The sequence below is a fragment of the Cyanistes caeruleus genome, chromosome 18, assembly GCF_971803275.1.
Source record: "Cyanistes caeruleus chromosome 18, bCyaCae1.hap1.1, whole genome shotgun sequence".
Taxonomy (NCBI): Eukaryota; Metazoa; Chordata; class Aves; order Passeriformes; family Paridae; genus Cyanistes; species Cyanistes caeruleus.
The window spans coordinates 7,391,716-7,415,451 of NC_141718.1; the positions used below are offsets into that span (position 1 = coordinate 7,391,716).

At 42.6% G+C, this 23,736-nt stretch overlaps 1 protein-coding gene and 1 long non-coding RNA gene across 7 annotated transcripts in view; one reads left to right on the forward strand and one right to left on the reverse strand.

The window, feature by feature from the left end:
• Window positions 1–18,195: 18,195 nt before the first annotated feature.
• On the reverse strand, window positions 18,196–18,557 carry LOC111936520 (uncharacterized). The gene is made up of 2 exons (XR_002868215.2): window positions 18,424–18,557; window positions 18,196–18,320 (listed from the first exon to the last, which is right to left on the reverse strand). It is a non-coding gene; the product is annotated as an uncharacterized LOC111936520 (long non-coding RNA).
• Window positions 18,534–23,736, forward strand: part of GNB1L (G protein subunit beta 1 like) — a 52,636-nt gene continuing 47,433 nt past the window's right edge. For 2 of the 6 annotated variants that reach the window (XR_015277796.1, XR_015277795.1), the window contains exon 1: window positions 19,085–19,660. The gene's annotated coding sequence lies outside the window, so the exon portion shown is untranslated. Of the gene's footprint in view, window positions 18,907–19,049; window positions 19,661–23,736 lie in introns of those variants that run through there. The other 4 variants (XM_086856278.1, XM_023937529.2, XM_023937528.2 and 1 more) reach the window with 4 other exon arrangements.

A 23,736-nucleotide genomic window follows, 5' to 3' on the forward strand; every position in this document is an offset into this window, starting at 1 on the left:
CTCTGCTTTTTTTAAAAATTGAATATTTCTGCCCACTACATGTCAAAGAGCTAATTATGTTTCCGTTGTGGTACTCAAAGTCAATATTGTCAGCTCTTCTTAGTTCTAATCCTCTACATTGAGTTTTGATGGGCCAGGTGAAATATCCCCTTCAGCACCTTACTGCAATTCTTGTCAATCATCTTGCCATGAAAAACATGCATATTACAAAGGCTTTGGCAACACTGCATCTGATTTCAGTCTTTAATCTTATATGCACCTTAAGAAAACATCATTCCAACTACTGACATTGTGTTTGGGACATGAATGGGATCCTATTTGCTGTGGGAAACAAAAGAAAATTATCTAATCTTTAATGGATATAATGGAACTCTTAGGCCATCACAGTGCAAAGGCTTAGTAAACCAGAGGTCTAGGAAGAAAACAATTATGATGGTGAACTGATGAAGAAATTAAGCAGAATATCTCTGGTGAATAAGTAAGAAAAAGCGCATTTATTTATTCATAATGTAATTATAAAATATTTTGCTTCAGGTACTGTTGGACTGAGGAGAGTGTCTTTTTTGGAACCCCTAGTCTTTCTGTGCAAGGAATGCTGTTTGTGTAGTGCATTTCTGAGCATGGTACTGTGTGTGCCACTTTTTTTGTTGTTTCTTATAGACAAGATCTAGCACATCTAAAATCTTCTGGTCCTACAATGGAAAATTAACATCATTCTCTAAGAAGCTGGAATATAAACTAATAAGGCAGATTTCCAGAATCTGATTGCATCAGTCAGAAAGATATAGTATGAAGAGAAAAGTGGATATTCCCTGGGGGGAGTGTGAAATGAAGACCAGTCTTGTTTGAACAAGGTGCTGTGCATTGTTAGCTGGGTAGAGATATTGGGAGTTGCAGCCTGTCAGAACCAGCATCTCCAAGGAGGGGGTGGGAAATTTTTCCAGGTAGAAGTCTCAGCAATTTGTAATAGAGTAGGTCCAATATATTAATACATTTATTTAAGGAAATCCTTTATACTTCATGAAAGATGAACTATACCCTTAACCCTTACTGCACCTCCTGCCCTGTTTTCTTTCAGATCATATCAGACCAGAAAGACTGTTGGGTTTTTTCTGTCCTCCTTTCCTTTGCTTTAAAGCAATACGGGAATCGGGCTTCTTATTCTTTGTTTCAGCATAAAGCCAAAGACCAAGATCCCTCTACTTAAATCTTTCACAAGGAGACTCTTTTTCCCAAGGCTCTGCAGGAAATTAGCTAGGTGTTAACAACTCAAACAAACCTAAGCTATAGATACCTTTTCAGTCCTTGTCTATTCTAATTTATTTATTCTAATAAGAATAATTATTATTCTAATAAGAATATTGTGTAACTGCAGTAATATAAAACACCAAGGGAAAGAAAACAGTGAAAAAAGACCAGCTTTAGGCTTTAAAAAAAAATTGAAATAATAAATAAATGTTCCCTTCTTTGTTGACTCCCTATGAGGGAAGGCCCAAATGCATTTTCCATGGTGTATTCCCAACAAAACAGTTAAAATAGAAAGCTTGTTTTACTTTGATCTTTTTCTAATGTGTGAATGAACTGCAATGCAGCCAACCAATATTCTGTTCACTCTGTGTCAGAGCAACAGGTTAGAAAGCAGCTGTAAGCTTTATGCAGGAGGTTGAGCTCAGAAATCTTTATTTAAACACCTTTGTTCAACAGGAACAAAGGATTGAGCTTTGGCATTTTTATTTAATCTTGATAATCTTCCTATTTTTCCCTCTCTCAAACAATCAAGAGGAAATGCATTAATTTTCAACTTCACACGAAGGCAGGTTGTACAAACACAGCTGAAAACATCAGGAAACGCATGCATTTTCCTTAGAGAAATGGAGTCAAATAATGTTCTGCTGCCAAGAGACTCCTGGATAATTTGGAAGATGTTAGGCACAGCAGTTTGGGCAGCAGGGTGTTCTCACTGATAGCACTGTTCAGTTTGGCTGTCTTAGGTGAATGACTCCTGCAATGTAGAAAGCAGAAATTAATAACCATATGACAGGAAGTAATTTAAAGAACACAGGGTGCTTTGGAGACTTAAATAATGGCTCTTAGATTGTCAAAGGATATTTTTTTAAATTAATTTAACTTACGCCACTCCAAGATCTAATTAAATCATGGCAGCAACTTTTGATTTTTGCCTCTTTACTTTTCATTGAGTTTATTTCTTAGACATATTTCAAACACAGGAGAAGTCTTGACACTTCAGACTTTGCTTGCATTTCTGTCCTCGTTCATTCTATGTATATCCAAACTTTCCAAGAGTTTCAGGTCAGGACCCTGGTTCTCTGTCTTAATTAAGGATTTAATTGTTATCCTTGAATTTTTCTTGTTCCACCTTTTGCAAGAGGCCCATTCTATTTTACTTAGCTACATTTAGCCCTATTTAGGTGTTAATAAATGAAGTCCCTTTTGATGGGGTAAGTGTCCAATGTATTCCTAAGAGAGCATTTTGGGATTTTCTGTTTGCATCTTCCTTTAACTCCCTTGTATTTTCCAAATCTGGAAAGGCCATAGCTCCAGAGGAAGCGATTCTAAGTAAGTCCTGTCCATAGCTGTAGTATTTTCCCCCTTGAAGAATGAGAGACCAACCATTTGTGAGTGTTTACAGCTGGACCTTCTGAAAGGCATCATTTTTCTTTAATGACAAAATGCATCAGATTCACAAGCTGTGACAGCAGTGCCTCGGGGTTCCCATGACAGTGGCAAAGTGGAATATCTGATGAAATTTGCTTGTGAAATGCATAGCTGCCCTTTTTGTCACTGAGGTTACTGAGAGAAAACTCTGAGGTCTTGCAGTTTTTGTATTGATTAGCAAACTCTCAAAGTGCAAAAAGCTACCCTGGAGTGATGAGATTGTTCATGTGTGGGCTTAAACATCCTTGTGAGGCCACCTCGTTGTCTTATGCTCTAATTCTGGAAGTCCTAATATTTCCCAGGTTCACAAGTTGGGTGAACATTTGCTTTAAGCTATTATGTTGAGCCTTAGGAACAGCAGAGGGGGGTGCCCCCTTGGATGTACATTATTGATTGAAGTACTCTCCCTCACTGTACTTCAGTGAAGTGTAGCCAAGAACAACAAGATAAGAATTAATGTAAGTGACAAGGGAGTTCCTCAGACTTTGCCAGTGCACATTAGCCTGGCTGAAGAGAAAAAGAAGCTGATACTTGAGGCTTTTGAGTTGTGAAGGGTCTGGTCAGTCCTTGAAGGGGAAGCACATGAATGGCCCAGTTGTCATCGCATTTTATTTTTCCTCCAACTTTGACTAATGGTGCATTTCCTCTGGCCTCCCACGGGCCATCCGTGGCTGACTTGCTTTGTCACTCTTCACATCGAGTCGCTGCCTTTACTGTCCACGCTGTTCCCATGGCGGGAAGCCGGTGTCCTCTAAAGAAACGCACAGGCACAAACCATCTGTCATTCTTCCACTCCTCTTTCAAGCCACCACTTCCCATATTGTGTGGCCTTGCAGGCTGAAAGCAATTTGCCTCCCCCTGCATGCCTGGAGTACATGCCAGCTCTCACCCCACTTGATAAGGGACTGCCCAACACTGCCTGTAAAAATACTAATGGGCATCTCCCAGCTGATAACCAGCTCTGCCTTTTTATTGTGCTCATGGGATGATAAGTTGTCTGGATCAACAAGGAATTGTCCCTTTTTCAAGCAAAGTTATTAGGGTCAATTTAGGTGTGAATTGTAAAATTAATCATTGCAACCACAAATAATTTTTAGTGTTCTATGGACAAAGGAGAAAAAAAAAAGACTAGAAGAGGAAATTATTGTAGGACACAAAGAACCAAAGTGATTGTGAAAGAGGGAGGAGAGAATGGCTGGCTGTGCTGTGCAGGCTGTTGAGCTAGACCTGTAGGTTGTCCTGGATTTGGTCTCATGCACCTGTGTACTGTGAGATAACAGAACAAGGTTCTTTAATGTCATTTGAGAGTCTGAGTTAATCCACACACAAGATGTCTTAGAGAGAGAAAGATACCTGACTTTGCACCAGAAACACTGCTTTTATGCAAATGCAAGTTGATTATATTCCTTGCACATCTCCAGATAATCTGAATCATATGAATCTAATCTCTCCTGGAAATGAATAATGCAACATCTACTGAAAAGCCTTAGTTTTCTTTTCTGGGGTGAGAAGCCTGAATTTTGTACCGAAAATACAAATCCGAAGATGTACTGGAATTGCTTGGAAATACTGGAAAGCTATTCTCATTTCCTGTAACTCTCACAATGTTGGCCCTTTCCCATGGCCAAGCCCCAATTCTTAGCCAGCCAGAATGAAGTGGCAGGAGAAATTCACTCTCTCTTTCATCTTCTAGTGTATCTAGGAAAGAAAGAATTAAGACTTTGAACCATTAATTCCTAAGTCTGTGACTTGATTTGCTGCAGTAGAAAGTGTGTTTTAAGGGTTTTGTCTTCTCTTACCAAAGCTAATTGTTAATTGCATCTTCTTTTCTTCAGCCGCTGCCACAAGGAATGACTGCCTTCTGTGCTGATGACAGATCTGCCCCTCTGCTATCAGGCACTGCTTTTGCCATCTCAGTTTCCTTAGAATTGCCTCTGCCTGGAAGCCAGTGGAGCAGCCGTGTTGGGGGCAAAGCAGTTCTCTGAGGAGGATGATGATGGATGACAGAGGGATTCCCTTCCACATGGCTGGGGCACTGAGGTTGTGTTAATTTTTTATCCCCTCCCTAGCATCCCAGTTTTCCTACTCTGAATTCTTAAAACAAATCTCGGTTTTGCTGTATGAACAGCACACAGATGCTATAGTGACTTGAAAAAACATACTTTATGGCACAGGATGCAATGCATCCCTTAGTCAAAATTGTCAGGAAAGAGATAATTGCTGCAGGTGGCTACAGAGGCAGAGGCTGGATGGTCATCAGAGGGTACACAAGGAATAAATTTGAATGCCTCTGCCAAATTTTTAGTGTTTGCACTAGAGAAAAGTTGATTCTTTTTCTCTCGTTACTATCATATATGGGATTTTGCTCCAGTTCTCATACTGGCCTCCCTCCTGTGCTTAGGGAAGTAGCAGGTCTGGCATTCCTACTGCTCTGAGGTTCTCTTGGGCCCTGGGGAATGGGTTTGCAATGATGTAGCTAGACTGGCACAAAACTCTGGCCATGTACCAGCACAAAGCAAAGTTTGTCTGGAAGCAACTTGCTCTGGAAAATATCTGCAAGCAGTATAGATGCCCTCATGGAGATGGGTTCTCAGGACTGGAACTCAGCCATGTTGAGAATCAGCTTTGTGTTGATGTACTTCCCTGAAATATTCTTTAATAGTTGAACAGTCCTGAGCAGAGATCATATTTCCAGTTTGGGATTCCCTTTATACAGCTTTCATTAATACAGGGATTCTCCGCAATCAGAGACCAGCACCGCAGAACAGCTGGATCCATTTTGGCCTGACAAGGGGCATGGGCATTTTTTTATATATATTTATGGCTTTTGTGAACATTCAAAATGCTTTTTATAAATATTAAAAATAATCAAGGGTTCTGGAAAGAATTCATCCTGCATTACCACCATCTGCAGGAGTTCTTCCATCTTCCTCTAGAATATGTATTACTAGCTGACACTGTGAACTAACTGGTCCAGGCTGGGAATTCCTAGCTACAGCTTGAGGAAAGGGAGGCTGTGAAGGGAATTGGTATCTCTTGATCATCAGAGAGAGCAAATACAATACAGGCGGCAGTCTGGCTGCCCCTGGAGCAAGTCAGAAGCAAGAAACTTGCAAGCAGGCACCTCAGGGAGCTCCCCAGAGTTTTGCTTTGCCTGCTGCACCCGCTGTGGTTACTTGGTAGGTTACTTGCCCTGCTTGTCTTGAGGTAGCTGGAGTTGAGGCATCTGTTTTCCATTTAGAGCTTGGAGGATGCCCAGGTCTGACTTGGCATGCTGTCTGCACTGGGCATCAGCAGTACAGATGTGGAAACCACAAACCCGATTAATATGAGCCTAGAGTAAAAACTCAAATAAGCTTATAAATAAAACCAGACTTGCAGATTATTTGTTTCCATATTAGTCTATAATAGACCCTACTCAATATGTTTGTTTTATTTGGTTTGGTGACCGACATAGGTATTTATATTTCCAATAAAAATTTAAATCAGAATACAACAGATGAAGTAAGCTTAAATTATTTCTGCAGAAAATGATTGCAACTGTCTGAAGCATGTAATTCCTTACATGAAATGTTAGCCTGCTTTGAACAGAGATGTGACGGACTTCTCAGTATTTAATTTACCATTCCATCATAGTTCCATATCCTACATTTATATATTAAAATAGACTCCTAAATGGACTCTAATCCTCAATGAATAATCCAGAAGTGTTGGATGGCTTCATGGGCCTAAATCTTGGTATAAGAACCATCTGTTTGATCTTGGGTGAGTCACTAAATGATCCCCATGTCCTAGTTTAAAATGGTGACTGTCTTTTTATCCCTGCCAGGCTCCTGCTGAGCTCTGAGTTTGATGACTTCAGGTGCTCCTTCCCAGTGCAGCTGCTTCTGCTGCTTGAGTGCAGGTAATGAAACCATGCAGAGAAGAGAGCTCCAAAGAATCATCTGAGAAAATTCTTCAGCAGTGCTGACAGATATTTTACTTAGTGGAGCAGATCGCTTCCTGGGAGCTGATGGCTCTTAATCCAAGGGTGAGATTACCTTGATTCAACTCCATTTAAACACAGCTGTACCAGAAAAATTTTGTGGTTCAGCAGCCGTAGGCCATGTAGTTTATTTTGCCTGCATTGTGGCACTCAGGATGGGACACCTGCACAAAGCCTGACAAATCTCTGAGGTGAGGCCTTGTACACCTCTGTGCTGAGCACGTATCTCCATCTGACCAATAGGCCTGCCTGGCTTTCAGACCATACCATAGTGACATAACAAGAATTGTGTCTCACTCCCCTAAACCCCCTACTGAATAGACAGTAGAGGGAAATAAGCACTTCCACGTGCTGGTTTGAATCTCACATGGGCTATTGGGGGCACATAAAGCTCCCAGTGGGATGAACCTGAGCCTTGGATAAGTACTTGCAGTGACTTCTTTGTGCTCATGGGGCTCTAAGACAAATGAATAAACAATCAATGCTGTCTTCCCATCTCTGCTTTGCAAAAACATAAGGGAAAAAACTTTGACACCCTTTGTTAGGATATCAGTGCCAGAGTAAAGACACCAGCTGTTATTCCATTCAAATGTCCAGTTTTCATTTCCAATTGTTTCCCTGGAATCCCTTTATTTTCCTCCTCTTCGGCTGGTTGAGCAATGGCCTGTTCTTATAAAACAAGTTTTCAGCTTTGTAACAGTCTCGACTTCTCATTGTTTGAATGGCAAGAAGGTCACTCAAAGTAAACTCTCTTGTGCTGGATAGTGTTTTTCCACATGGAAATGTTGGAGGGCCACTCTGTGCTGTCAGCCCAGAATGGCCAGAAGATGCCTTCAGACTCCCCAGGTGCCTCTGTGTTTGTTTTCTAATGTTACTGCACACACAATATCATTAATATTATGTCCAAAGCTTGTCTTTATAAACAGAGTCAACACATCTAACTTATTAGTCAGCCACTGGGAAAAAGGAAAGGATTAAGTCAACACTGTGAGGAATTAACCCTTTTTATTGCCCAGAGAAGAAATCAAAGGTGATACAACCTCTTGAAACTGCAAAAAGGACTTGATTCTTTTCTCTCACAAATTAGTGGAAATATTTCCTCTCACTTTGGCACTCAAATGTAAGAGGTGTCCTGCAGTACTTGAAAAAGACTGGTGACTTAAAAGACAGGGTTTTCTTTCCCATGGCATATGCCATTGAAGGGCAGGAAATTTCCCTCCCACCCACCTTTTTTTTCAATCTCCATTTCCCTGCAGGCTGCCTCAGGTACTGGGCTAGGCTTGGCATGCAGACACAATTAGAAATAGAGGCGAGACTGCACGGAGCAAAGTGTCCAAGTGCTGAGTGAGTACCCAATGGGCCGTAGCAAAACGCACAACCAAGTCAAAGAAAAATGGAAAATATTCCATAAAATTCATCTTTGCATCCCTTTTTCTTCTCTTGATATATGGCCCCTTATTCACAGCTGCCCGGGCCCCGGCCCGCATGTAAATATGTCAGTGCAGCAATGAGACGGAACACGGGCGCAGGAGTGCAGGCGGCTGCTCCCAGATAAAACACTGAGCTGGAGCCCAGCAGTTTATTGTAAATAAAGATCAAGGCAAAGCAGCAACATTTCTGTTTGGCTCCAGCCTGCCAAGGTTGCTAGTCCAGCTTCTTTCACAACTACCATATGTCCATGTGGATTTCCCTTTCCAGAAAGGGACATGTTCCTCTTCTCACAGCGCTGTAGCCCTTGCAAGCTCCCTGATACTTTCTATGTGTTGCTTTACAGTGACCTGGAAGCACTGGTGGCAGATGGGACAAAGGGTGGTCATGGAGGTGAACTTCCAACTGTTCTGCTCCATACTCCTTTATCTGAACAGTTCCTTTGTGGGTCTGGGACACATTAATGTTTAGTTTGGTTCTCCTCAGCAGAGGGCACTGGATCCTATAAATGGGAATTGATGCCGGGAAGCATGAGGGTCTGATCACTTTTGCAGATGGACTGATTTTTTTCCTTCTGGATACTGGTGGTGTGGAAGAGAAGTCTGCAGCTCTGTCTGCTGCGTGCTGATTGACTGAGAGACAACCATGGCATGTGTTAGCAGATGATAAACTTGTCCTTTATATATATTTTTTTATTTTAATTAAAGAGGTATCTACAAAAATCTGTTATCTGAAAATCAGGTTGGCTAAAGTACCAGTCATCTGGCATCCTTCTGAAGAGTAACACCAGCCAGCAGACACAATGGAGGGAGATGTAAACACCTACAAACTGGAGCCTGAGCAGCCAGGCTGGGGTGGAAACTGGTTGAATTGTTCAGGCTTGTTGCTGCAGCCCACAGAGAAAATACAGCAGTGGTCTGAGGAGAGCTGGCTGGATCAGGGAGTTTAACCTTCTTTGTAGCCCTTGATCCAAAGTCCTCACAATTTCAATATAAAGTTATCATTTTTTCAGTGGGTTCATCTTGTTCTCAGCAATATCCACAATGTGCTATCAATCCACTCCAGTCTCCCTCTTTCATCACTGAGTTCCCTTTGCTGTGTGCTGGGATTTGCATTTTCCTCACTCAGGGCTCTGATGACCTGAATGCCAGAGGGACTAACAAAAAAAATTAGGAATGTATTTTTTTCAAATGTTTTTTTAAGTTTAGATGGACCTCATGCATGTATGTTGTAACATAACTCTTTTAATAATAAGAGTTTTAATGCTAATAAAGAACATATATTTAAAAAACTTGCTAGGTCTTCATCTGGCACTGCTCTAATATGTTGAAGATTTGGTACAATTTACTCATAAAATCAAGAATAAGAGTTCATTTTCCACACTGACAGCTATTGACCTAAGTTCTTGAACTGACCTAGGATGCTTCACATTAGATAGCAGCTCCAAATGCAAGAAAATTGAATGCCACTATATATGCTTTAGTTCTGCTGAAGAGAACTACAAGGCCATGCTGTCTCCCAAAAGCAGCTAATAGTTATTCAGGGTTTTATACTTCCATAGCAACAATCTCACCACACCCTAGCATTTGCCAGACCCAAACTAGAGGTTAAATGTGCTGGAAAATGTAGCAGTAGCTTCCAGCATTAGCTGATTCCTGAGCTTATTAGGACTCAGGCATGCCTGCCTTGCAGAGCAGCAAGATCAGTTTCAGAGCTGGGAGAGAGGAACAGCTCTTTCACACACCCTCTCTCCCTCACAAGTCTGAGCCTCTGCCTTTGCCTTGGCAGTGCAACATGTGGTTCAAGGGCTGCCCATGGCCTGTAGTGCTGCCACTGTTCCCATTTACATCAGATAAAAGGCATGACTGCTAAGGGTTGTAGGTTTGATCTTTTTTATTAAATAGGTCAGCAGGCCCTAACAGTTGGCAGCCATCTCCAGTCCCAGAGCTGTGTGATGAAAAGCCATATCGTGGCAGGCTCCAGTGTATCTTTTTATCTGTCCTGCCTAGTACAGCATGTTCCAGGTAGAGGCTGGCAGGTGCTGGTGCTAAACCCTGCCCTACTGCTGTTCCCTGGTGACAACAGCAGTGTCCCATGTTCAGACCCCAGCTCCTTCTGACTGCCATGGAAACTGCTGCTCCCATCACAGTTCTTTAAAACATTGCAGTTTTCTGACCCAGGCATGTTATTCTGGGAAGGGAGAAACTCTCTGCAAAGAGATGTGTTCTTGAAGTGCTTCCTGTAGTCTTCATTAAGCTAAACCAAGCCTACATTTTGCAACTTCACTTTCCACTGCAGAAGCCTGATTCTGTACCTTCATTTTTGGTACTGTACATTATTATTCCTGAACACCACTCAGTAGATAAGTAGGTAAATCATAAACTTGGCTATAAGTTTTGTTCAGTAGCAATTTCCCTTAGCAGTTTTAAAGTGTGATTTTAATATTTTTTATCAGTTCCTTGACAGGTTAATGGGTACATGGACAAGAGGCTCCTGCTTTATCCCCTGCAGCCCTGACAATTTGGGGTGTTGCCTGGCCCAGCTCCTAGACATGAGAGGAAGGAATAACTTGCACTTCTCCCCATTGATTTCCTGATGCTACTGGTGGATTACAGATGTGATTCACTCCAGAAGATACTGCTGAGTGCCCCCAGGTATCTGATCTGCCAAGCCAAGCTGGTAGCAGCAGGTCCATGAGAATTCCCTCTCCTGAGGAGAGGCCAGTGTCAGCCCTGGGACCTAACATCCAACAGTGCAGAGTTTTGTTAGAAGCCAACTGAAAACGTGGTGCTGTTATTATCTTACACCAGCTGAAACAAAAGCCAAACGTTGATGAATGTCTGATCCTAAAAGTAAACAGTTTTTTTTTTTTTTTCCTTTGCAAGTCAGGGGCCCTCTAGGGTTTTATCTGATTTTGGCAATCTCCTGCACATTTTGGGGCCTGGAGCATGGTTTTAATTGTTACATCACAAAAGTTGCCAAATAATGTTGGATGCTCCTTAAAAACTCTCTCAATTTTATGGAACTTCTCAACGGCTTGACTAATACAATAATTACTGGAACTCGGCTATGTTGCCTAGTGGCAAATGGAATTTTTTCATAATGATCCTGTCTGTCGTTAATAGCAGGATTTGTTCTTTCTCTCAACGGGAGAGAGGCCAGAAAGCCATGGTATCTGTCTTTTTTAATGACAGCCAACAGCAAACGGATAAAATAATCAATTATATCCACAGATAGGTAGATAAAGTATAATTTATCATGTCAAAAACAAAAATGTTTTTAATTGGGCTGTTAATCATTTTGTAATTTTAACTAAAGAGATGGGGACTCGCTTTGTGCTCAGACATCACTAATATTTCATACAACATTTGCTGATCTTATTATAGCTTTAATAATAGTGTTTACCACTAACTGCCAAAATGTAAAATACAATTTATACTCTAATTAGCTGGAGCCATTGCAGTTAGAAAAAGATGCCCTTCCCTTTTATTTTTCTTCCTCTAGAAAGATCCAGGAGGTAAAAAAGGGGGGCCCAGTGTACTAATCAGCTGTAACATTTTCTAAAATGTGCTCATATTTTTGTTTGATTAGAAGTACCCATACTTCAGCCAACAAACATGTTACAGAAACGTGGTTGGTTATTTTTTTTCCTAGCAAAGCATATAAAGAGATTAGTATAACACAGCAAAAATTGGAAGCTTGGAGTCTTGATTTCTAGCCACACCTGTGTTGTCTTGTGGGAAGCTGGGCAGATAGTTTAATCCCTCCTAACTTGTTCTCCATGTCTGTGATGTAGGCATTAGATAGCTGCATCATCAGTCTGCTGTAGAGTATGTAGGTGTTGTAAGATGCATGAAAATTTGTAATAAAGATGGCAAACATCTGGCTGGCTGGCTGGCTGCAACAGCAGCCTCTCTGATAGCTACCTCTTTGAGGAAGGAAATGGGAAGTTCATGGCTGGATCTAAATCTTCCCCATATTATAACTGAAAATGTCATCATAATGCTGCCTGATTTCAGGATCAGTGAGGAATCATCTAGCAGAAAAATCTCTCAGCACTTGGTACTTTGGCTGTCTACTCTTATTATTCCTCTATAATCCTGTCTTATTATTCCTGTATGCCATGAGCAGATGCCCTGTGTGGGACCAGATCTCTATTTTACCCATAAATTCTACATTTTAAAAATGCTAGCAATGCTAAGAAATGTGACTCCTGACCACCCCTTTGCCTCAAATACACTGAAATTATTTCCCTGCTTCAGCAGTGTTTCGCAGAAGGAAATTGATCTCCATTCCTCTAAATCTGGTTTCCTTATGAACAGCTCTATTTTCCTTAAGTCAAGATCCAACCTCTAGAGTACCTGCTTGGGAGCAGAATGTGCACTTAAGGTAGTTTGGCAAGAGCAGGTTTCACTTTCAGTGTTGTGGTAGATGTTTTTGGCTAGGGTTTTAATTTTACACCCATAGCATCTCCCAGCGATATGTGTAATTCAGAGGGAGACAGAACTGCTCTTCCTGTAACTGGATCTATCTTGGGTGTGGGGAAAATTTAGTGGATTGAGTGGGTTTTTTACAGGCCTAATGGCAGGATTGAGGCTGTATTTATACTAAGAAGCAAGGAGGAGAAGCTCAGGGGCTGGCTTGCCCAAGCATAAATAAATTGGAGGTACATGAACATTCAAAAAATTCCCAGAGAGTCACATTGCACAACTTAATGGGCCTGGTGCCTTCACCTGTGCCAATTTTATGTGACTCTTAACTCTGGTCTTAAATAAAAATGAGGCTTGCTCTAATGACATCTACAGCCTTCAGTGAAGAAAATATGCTTCTACTTTGATACAGATCCCCTTTTAAGGAGGACACCGTAGACAGCCAAAGCTCTTTTTCCCATCTGGTAGGTGAATGTTACGATTCCCTGCTCAGAACTGTGGCCTCAACAACAATCCTCTGCTTTCAGCATGAGATGATTTTATTAAGAATATGGCTATCTGCTACCCCTGCTTTTGCCACCTTGATTTTACTGTACCTCTCCAGTACATGAAAGGATGGAAAAGGGGGGTATGAGTTGCCTGGGGGAGGGGAGACAATAGCATAAGCAGGGGGTTAAATGAACCAGCTGCTATGTGTGAAGTATCTGCTTTCTAATTGTTTCTGTTGGAATTCAGGGGGAAAAGGCACTGGCTTCAGTTAATTAATAAGGCAGGACTCACATCAACTCCAGCTGTGCGCACAGAACTGGTCTTTAAAGGAAAAGCCCAGGAGGTGGGGCAGAGAGTTTGATTTCCTTGCACTAAATCCCATCACATGCTGCTGGTTCTGTGTGTGTCTACTTAAGCCTTTTGGTTGGCCTGTCTGAACCAGACATGAGGGATCTGTTGCTGTCCACGTGCCTCACCCCAAGAAAAATGATCTCTCCTCAGAAATCAAAGGTGTAAGGCTATGTTTCAAGCTAGAGTGAAACTGCTGTGTTTTCACTCGAGTTTGGAATCCCTAAAAAGTGGGGATGTTTGGATCAAAGGGTTTTTTCAGACTTAACAGAAGCTTGGGCTTTTGCAGCTGGACACAGATACAGGTTTGCCATTTGGTTCTCTTTTCTGTCTAGTTCCAGAGGGTTGGGATTTGGCATCCTGTCAACATCTCTCTTATCTGAGCCCTGCCTCAGGAGCTTTGCTGGAAGGGTAGCACTGATGGGGAGGTTGTGCACCTGATGCCTCCAGACCATGTCCAAAGGCCATTTTACAGTGATCTCTTTGAGGAGAATAATGCCCAGTTCATTTAATTTTTTATTTTTTTTTTCTGAGAGGGGCTCAAAAGATCAGTATTTTTTCTGAGTTACAGACAGTGTCCCTAAAACCCACATGAAAGTGCAAATGCCACAGTGTTTCCTCATTTGATCTTGCTCCAAGTCTTGCTGCCATAGGACTCCCCACCACCAGTGCTTCTAGTCAGAGAACAGCTGGGGGGACTTTTGTGCTGAGACAAAAGTCTTCTCCCATTTCCCATGGGATGGCATTTCTAGATTTCAAAGCTTGTTGTGTGTGTTATGTTAGGAAACAGTGGAATGAGAAAAAAAAGGTGGAGGGGATGTTCCTATGTGGTTAATAGCCTGCTTTTGCTCACTGAGCGTGGAGGGAAATGAGCTTCCTGCTGAAGGTGAGATGTCATTTTCTGGATGGAAACCTTTGTGTCCCGGCTAGGCTGCTCCTTTCGGTGCCACTGCTCGGGGGAGGTCTCTTCCAGTGTGACTGCTCTCCCTCCCAGACCTCTCCTTTCCTGGCACCTTGCTCCTGCCTTGCATCAGTCCTGATGCTGCTCAGAGGAGTGGTGGGGTCAGCACAAGGGAGGGGACACCACCATATGGCTGCAAATGGGTTGGGAAAGGAAGAGTACTCATTTCGGCACAGAGAGCGCAGTGTTTGTTCTCTCTGTACTCTTCCTCACACAACCTCAAGGCTCAAGCATCCAGGTGGATTTTGGCATTTCACTGCTGAAGATTTCAGTGACAACTCAGTCTGGTGTGGGACCAAACTCACATCAACAGCCCCAGTCCCCTGGGCTGGCCATGCTGAGGTGGACTTCCCACCCAAAGAGAAGCAATTCTCGGGTGTTAGAGCAGGTTTCCAAGCAAGCAAGGTGGGGCCTCACTTTGCAAAGATCTATAAACAGCAGCTCTTTGTCTCCTCTGTTTCTCTTCACACTGAACGTGTTGCTGTTTTCAGAGGTTGGTTTCAAAGTGCTGATTCACAGCCACCAGCCGTATTGTTTTATCTGAGAAGATTAGGGCTGAGAATGTTGTGGTTTTGTAGTGAAAAGGCTCCATTGGAAATAGCAGCGTATCTGACATGAGACTGTTATTTATGCTCAAATAACCATCTTGTTTAAAGATGAGAAGTCTTTTATTTTTTCCTTTTCAAGTTTAGCTCAATCATGTATGAAGACAAACTCCCACTCAGCCTCCCCTGGCCCCTAATACTTTCATTTCATTCTTCTGCTCATTATTTTATTATTTTGTCCTTGACTGGAACATTTCTCTCGTGCTCTTCCTTACATGCACCATTAAAGAAGGAAAGAACTTACATTTAAAGCTCAAGATTTGTGTAGCTCTTAAGCCATAAATAATATTTTTTACAGATTCTAAGATTATTAAATCCTTCTAGTTAGCCTCCCTCTTATTTTACAGCTCATCTGATTAGAGGGGACATACTCTTGTTAAACTTGATTTAACTACTTCTGTTTTGCTTTTGCAAGCAGACATGAGAAAACAGGACCTGGCTGTATGCACTGGTGATCAGAACATTTGCCATAGGAATGCAAAAAAAAGCTTGCAGCAAGAGAACTCGTTGCTGGTACAGCAAAAACCTCCAGAGAAGTCCGGCAGTTCTTGAGATGTAGTTAACTTTCTAAATACAGGCAAGTCTACAAGTGAAGCTAAAAACTGTTTATCTAGGGAGATAAATGCCGTCAAATTACCCTTTTTTGTAAAGGGCTGACAGGTACAAAATCAGTGAAGGAATACTTTAGTGTGAGGAGATAGTTCTGCTCAGGTAGTGACCGGTTTTGGGCAGCTGTAGGAACTGAACCATTGGGCACTGTGCTTTGCCTCCCCATCTCTGGCTTCTGTTGGTGCCCAGCTCGGGCTTTGCTGAGCCAGGCATCAGCTCTTGCCCACAAATGCAGCCAAACCAGCTTCTGCTGTTTGAAGAGATCCTGATACTGCAGCAATGAGCTGCACTTCTGCTTGATGAAACCTGCTCAGCTCAGACAGTACCTCAGGGGATGCTAGGGAGTCAGGCCTTGCCCGTGTTACAAACTACAAAACTGAGCACGTAGAGAAATAGCCCTACCAGAGACAAAGTGAGTGAAAAGTGCTGAAAAGCCTCACAGTAGACAGCCTAAACAATGAAATTAGTTCCTCCAGTTAGTCCATGGTCATCAGTAAGGCAAATGCCTCTGCCTCCTGGGCCAGACAGGCCAGTGTTTTAATGGTAGGCATAAATCTATTGCATTTTTCTCCTTGTGACCTATCATATTGTGTCAGGCCAATGCATGCTCCAGAGAAGGAGTAGAATTTATGTGTACAATAAAACAATAGAGTTTCAGTGATATCAGCTGTTTGACAAACTTTAATATACATTTGCTATAAAACAGGCAGAAATTACCAGAATGTAATACCCAAATAAAATCCATGATCCATTTGCACAACAGATCTTCAATTTACTTGCATTCATGTGAAAGAGACACATAAAAATGATATCCATGCTTAAAATCACTTAAAAGCAGTCTGAAAGACCCCCACAGTTGCAAGTGATACCTCAGTACTTAGCTAATACTCATGTTTCGATGGCTTTGCCTTCATGATTCTTCCAGTGGTTCCTTTATGTTTTCTGGTATTTTGCCAAACACCTGTGAATCAGTGCACAACAAATATTCCTGCCATTTAATTTAGCCTTGCACAGAAAGGCTATATTAGGCCTGATGCAGACCTAATCCCAAACCTCTAAAGAGGTTTAAGGCACTCTGGTTTCACCTAATCCCGAAACCTAAACCAGAATCATTGAAAACCTCCATAACACCACAGGAATGGGCAAATAGTGAGTTTCCACTATGAAATTATTAAAAGGACATAGTGTATCTTTTGGATTTGAGACCTAAGCTTTGCCTAAGGAGCTTGGACTGTCCACAATAAAAGTGTTTATTTTGAAGTTAGGAGATTGAAAGGTTTATTTGACTAGAGGGCTGATTTTACCCCTCCTACCCAAAAAACAAAGAGGGGTGATCACCCAGAAGAGTGGAAAATAGGAGAAGGGATGACCAAGTACAAGGGAGGGGAAGCCCAGCAAAGCAGACAAAGATGAAACCCATGTTTCTTTTTAAGCTCAGTCATGGCCCCTTGTGCACAACTGGGCTTTTGGGACCTGAAGTTCCTCACAGCAAACATGTAAGGAGTTATTTATGATATAATAAACACATTGCTGCTGTTCAAAATCAAGGATTTGCTCTTTTAAGATGTCTTACTGATAGGAGATAACATGTAAAAACGTGCTGTAATGGAACTTTCAATTACAGCTTGCATCCAACTGTAATAAATTTGATCTTGCATTAATTCATGTTAAATTAATTAGATTCTGTCATTCCTGAATTCTGGTAACCACCTTATCTTGCCACACAACTCATTGTCTTTGTGTTGTGAAAGGGGTATTTCATTTTCAAGGCAACTGTAGGGAATATTAACTGTACCATATTCTAATAAATATTTAGCCCCTAACAAATTAAAGACCTGAAGTATACTGCACATGTGGTTCCATTTTTCATAGCAATTTATAGCAATGATCTGCTGCTCTAAATCTCTTAATTCAAATCATTTCAGCAAAACATACAGGGAAACACAGGGCTGTACTTGTGCATTAAACAATACAGAATGTATTTATCTGTGCTTAGGATGTTCTTCCTAATGAGAGGCATAACCTCCTTGGTGTACTGTGCTCTCATAACCACCAAATGCCATTTAAAGCCCTTTAGAGCAAGCATTTAGGAATCAGTGTTCCTGCTGACGAGAAATTTGATAGTAGAAGAAAAGCAAGCTCCAGATTTACCTTCCCAAACTCACAGATAATCTCCATGCCTTTGTTTGCATCAATAAGTGGAACAGAACAGCACTCATTTAACAGCACTAGATTTAATTTAGCTTTGAAAGACCCTGTCTCCATAGGCAGAAATGGTAGGAAAACTCAAAAGCATGTTTTATGAAGTACCAAGCTTTCTAGATGGAATTAGAGCAGGACAATTTCCTGAAAAACTACATAAATGACACAGCTTTTAACTTCTCGACAGGTGACACAAGCAAATGATGTTTTTTTTGCTTTCCTTGAGTTTTGGTGTAGCTGGAGAGTAACGGGGGCCTGTGAAAAGGAGTACATCTCTCTGCACTGCTGTCGTTGTACACGTCTGCACTGTGCTTCCCACCACCCTGCTGAGGGTGAATGGCTACAGTAGCAGGGTGCAATTCCAATCCTACAGCAGTTTTGTTCCAACAATACACACAAGGTTATTTAACTATTGCCTCATTTAGTTCATTTGTGACACCTAACCAGTAACTTCCATGGGGAAACATTTCAGAAGGCAACTTTATTTCTCTAAGGAAGCTCTCCCGCAGGTCCTGGGTAACTTTGACTGCGTTGCGCTGAAAGAACTGGGTCTTTATCCCACAACAAAGCCAAGTTTACAGTGGCTCCTGGAGGAGAAAAATGACTTCAGGAATGCGATAGCCCCATGCATAGCAGAGATAAATGGATGCTAAATGGATGCTGTGCAAGCATACACAGCCCAATGTGTACCCCATTGATCGGCCGTCCCGACCAGGTGGGGAGTCGCCCGAGTCACACACGGACTGGTGACAGCGACAGCCCGGCACCAGCGCCTCAGCTCAGCCCCTCCCGGCTGGTTCAGAGCTCGTGTCTGGCTCCGCGGAGCAGCGGCACGCTCGGGCTCCCGGTGAAGGCCGGGTCCTCCTGGTTACGGAGCGTGAGGAAGCGGACAGGCGCCAAGCCCCTCGTAGGACCCTCGGAGCGGGGCTGCTCCGCGGGAACTGCGGGCTGCCGTGAGCGGGAGCTCCTGACGGAGCCCCCACAGCCGCGTCCCGCTCGGTCCCGGCGGCTGCTGGGCCCCGGCGGGCCGGTACCGACAGCGCGTGCGCGCCACCCGCCGGCCCCGTGACGTCACGCGCGGGGCTCGGCGTTCCTCCGTGTCCGCCTGATTCCCGCGGGGATCGCCGAATAATCGCTATCACGCACCCGCCCCGCCGGGCAGAAGGGTGCTCGGTGAGCGGGGCAGGGGAGGACGGGGGAACCACGCGCTCGGCCGCGGGGGTGGCGGCGGGGCCGAATCGGGCTGGGAGAGCTCCGTTATCACTGGCGCGGCGCCGCCTCACGGGCCGGAGGCGGTGGTGGCGCTTTGCGCACGCGCGGGGCGTCGCCACGGCAACGGCGCGGTGGAGGCTCGGCCGCCGCGTGCGGGGCGCGCGACGGGGGCAGCGTCGCCCACCGCCCGCGGCGCGCGACCCCTCAGAGCCTCGCACAGACCCTCAGAGCTCCGCACGGCCCCTGAGAGCCATTCACGGCCCCGGAGAGTCCCTCAGGGCCCCTCAAACCCCTCAGAGCCACTCACAGCCCCGAAGAGACCCGCACGGCCCCTCAGAGTCCCTTGTGGCCTCTCAGAGCTCTGCACGGACTCTCAGAGTCCCTTACGGCCCCGCATAGCCACTCATGGCCTCTCGGAGCCCCTCACGGCTTCTCAGAGCCTGGCACAGCCCTGCAGATCCCCACACAGCCCCACTCCAGCCCGGGTGGGAAGAAGCTCAAGCCGGAACAGTGAGGGAGATGTCGTATCTGTGGCTGACGTGAGGCATCTGCTCGAAAAAAATGGTGTTTTGATTAGGGTCTGCGTCTCCTTGATGCTCTGCAGCAGTTTGCCTGGACAGGCTGTGCAGGAGCTTCTCTAGCAGCGGTGATAGTGTATGTTCCTTGAGTTCAGGATACACGCCATCAGAGATCACTATCAGCACCAAGCCTAGTGGTAATGGAGCTCACAGTTCTAATGGTTTGAATTTTACAACTCCCCATAATCATCCCACTTCTTTTATGACCAATAGAAACAAGTATTCTTTAGGTATTTAAGCGACATAGGTACTGCTTGAGCAGATGGAGGTAAGGCATGAACAGCCTTGGCTGAGGATTGAACACGGTTCTGTCCAAGGGAGACACAGCGTGGGGTGGGTCTCTCCCCACCATTTGCAAAACAATAGTGTCAGGAACACGTAAAAGTGCTTTAATACCTTTCATCTAAAAACATTTACAAAAGAAAACACATGATTTTCAAGTACAGTATGATAATATGAAAAATAACGTATTTCTGAGCCGGTCAGAGCTCTAGCGCTGACAGGCCCGGTCAGGGCTCGTAGCTGGCTCTGCTGGCTCGCTCGCTGTCGCCCTCTGGCGGCAGCGCGGGGCAGCGCCCGTCACCGGGCACACCGGGCAGCGCGGCCGCGTTGTTCCGAATGCGCCCCGCAGCTCCCGAGGGACATCCGCGCACTGACCTCCGACACTGGCGTTCTTTTGCTGTGGTTTTCTCCTCGGTAGTGCCGGTTGTTTGAAATAAGGAAAATGTCTTGTACAACTCCTTTAAATGACAGTTTAGAGTAGGAAACAATCCCGGCTCCGGATTCAGCAGGTTCATTTTGAAATGATAAAGGTAAAAAGCAAGCATGGTGTGTGATCTGGAAAAAAAAGACCACACAAGATGGAAATATGTGTGTAACATTTTCTTTTGGGAATTGTTGCGAGGAGCATTTTGCCACACTTAGCACAGTCTCTTTATGATCTGTCATCCTTCCGAAGCTCCTTCCAGTAATCCCCAGTTTTAGCAGCTTTTCTGTGAAGCTTTTAGAGAGGGCTCTATGACTGAGAAATGTCATAAAATATGTGTCCTGTCTGCCTAAGTTACAGGAACCCTAGAGAATTTTTTAAAATTTTATTTGTAGCTAAATTACTAGATTTTTAAAAAGCTACTGGAGCAACTTCTTGTTTTTTAATGATTCCTATATTAACGTTTTTATTGATTTACAGGTAAACTAGTTGTTTCTTGTTTTCAAAATACCGTGCAATCAGCAAGTCCAACTCTGTTTATTCTGGCTTGGATGTGTGATTATCAGTTATAAAGATTCTGCAGATGGAAATTATGTTCGTGCATGCACTGGAATAGATGCCGGTTTCTAATATCAGATAGATTGTCTGATTTTGGCTAATTGTGTAGAGGCTTATTTTTATGCACTGAAATGACAATGTTGGAATTGTAAGGTATTTAGGGAGCAGAATCTGTTGACTAAGTATGTTTACGCTTTTTCTGAGCATTTTAGAATACCGTTAGTTTATTTTTACAAAGAACTGTGTAATTACTGACCCTTTTATGTTCTTACATTCTAAAGAGACACATCTTTTTGGCTCTCTACCATGAAGTACATCAGGCTATATTATGCTTCATGTTTGTATAGATCTTATTTTTAATTTGAGTACTATTTCTCTGCAAGCTCAGCCATAACAATGTAGTTTCATTAGATCACTACTAACTGTAAACTATTTTTTTGCAGTCATTGCTAATTAGCTTATATGGGAAATCTAACCCTGAAGATTCCGATTTTTCAAAATTATATTCTATGAAGCACTGTCTTAATTGGGGAAAAATAGATACTGTAACTGCTCTTCTGTAATAAAGAGTCTTGTTGCAGCTGGATTATACCTGCATGCTAGTGCTATTTTCTGGCTCTATGAAGACAAACTTGATTAAAAAAAAGGTTGAACTTTGCTTTTTGGACATCCTTTTCAAGTTGTAATGCTGATACTTTCCTTTTGTACAAACTTGCAATCTCAATACAGTATTACATGTTTGTTGTGTTTGTATGTACTTATAAAGGAAAAAGGTAAGTCTAGTGGCAGTAATGGTGTTTTCCTCCCCAGTATATCTGTGGGAATGCATTTCTGCTCTCTTTGTAAGAATGCAGTTTGACTGCACTAGAATATACTTGGTAGTACAAATGAAGGATTTCAAATTAGTATTAGGTTGAAAACTCTTCAGCTACTGGGGTTTTAGTTTCCAAATTACTGGTCTCTGTGGAGCAGTTTAAGTGATCACAAAACAATGAGAATGAAACAAATCTTTAAAGAAAACCTGCACAATTTTTTGCCCAAGCAAGCCAGCTTCCTTTTGAGCTCTGTGCTGGCACAGTTGTATCATTAAAAGTGCTTTTTTCTTTCTTTCTTTTCATTATCAATAAAATAATTTCACAACTGTAATGAATGCAGTTCCTATGGTTCAATTTAATTATATGCAGCTATAATGGCATAACTCGTCATTTCAAAAATTATCTCACTGGCATTTATGACTTGGTGTAAACGCTCATGTATCGTGGGATTTGAAAGAACTGAAACTTTCAGAGATGTCGGGTTTGCCATGTTGAGGAAAGTGCCTCATTAAACAAGAAGTGCAGGTTAGCAATGGGAGACTGTAGAACATATTTAGGCTACAAATACCAGAGTCAACAAGATTTACTTTAGAAAGCCATGTTACTGGATGTCATTTTAAAAAGGGATATCTTAGTCTTGAAATTTTCTAGACCACTAATCTAGAGAATCCAGGCTATATAATGATTCAGGAGCATTTAAAACAGTAACCAATCTTTTCTGCTTCTCAAAAGCTAAAGTTCCAGAGGAAGTCACCTTTTCTGTAAACAGATTTACCAGCACAGCTTTTTAGAACTATAACATCAAACTGTGAGCAAATTCAAGAGTTTTAGGAGAAAAATAAAATCTTTTAGTCAGCAAATCTTCTTTCTCATGATTTATTTTTAAAAGTCATAAGGTGACCATTACAGTAAAAAAATAGTTTGTACAGGATAACCTTCCAAGATGAGATGCAACCCTGTCCTAAACCTTGGGGTCTGCAGCCTGAGTTTCCCAGAGCTGCTGGGTGACAGCTGAGTGTAAGGTAAAGCCAAGCAAGAACTATTTGAAAAAGAAGCATAGACTAATGTTTAGCTTTTCTTTTTGTTTAAGTTATTCTGTAGTTTTTCAGTAGATGCTAAATTTCTTTGATTTAGGAGAGGAAAGGATTTTGCTTTAAAACACCAGATAGGAATCTTAGGACAGACTTTTCACACTCGGACAGCTGGAGCAGCTGTAGATTCCCCACTGAAATGAAAATGAAACAATTCAAGGTGTAGAAAGGCAAAAAGTGTGACCAGAGCATTAAATAGAAGGGCCATATGATACCAAAATTAAGCTCTGTGTTTATTATAAGGAAAATCCTTGTTTTAGAAGGGAAAAAAATGAACTTGTTCCACCACTTTCTTTTTTCCTCAGGAGAAAACACAGAATATAGCCTAGGTAATAAATCTGTTTTATGGCTCACATGAGAAAGGGTGGAGAAACTCCCATTATTTTCTTCCCAGAAATTGAAATACACATGAGCTAACATGGGAGACACTGGGATTTTCATCCAACAAATGCACAGCTGGCTTCTGCTTTTATTATTTTTCTAAGCCTAAGAATTTTTCATTTGATTAGCTGGTGGCTGACAAAACTATCACTTGCACAGTGTTTTGTATATTTAGTAGAGTAGGTGTGATGCGAAAAAGATATTGTAATGTGTGCCCAGAAGCATAGCACAACTTGTTCAGTTGATGAGAAATTCCTGCTTGCCTCTTCCTAAAATGCAGGTTTCTATCATCAACATTTGAGTTTGAATATCAAGAAAGGAACTTCTTGACCTCTAGAAGGAACTCTAGAAAAAAGAACTGGTGGGAACAGTAGAGGTGCAAACAAGATTTACCAAGGACTTTAAGTGTACTCAGTGTGAGTTGTGGAGAGACCCATGGACACACTTAATGTGAAAAAAATAACAGCAGCCACCCACAAACCCACCCAGCCAATGAGATAAAGTGAGCACAGACATAAAGGTGGGAGAATAGGAGCCATCTGGGAATGAGGTTCCTCAGAGCCATATCTGAGCAGACCCCTGTAAAGCCATGGATTCTCAGTTTGAAATCAGGAGGGAGAATGGCCTATCCTTCATCTGCCTTCTGCAGAATAAAGAAAGCA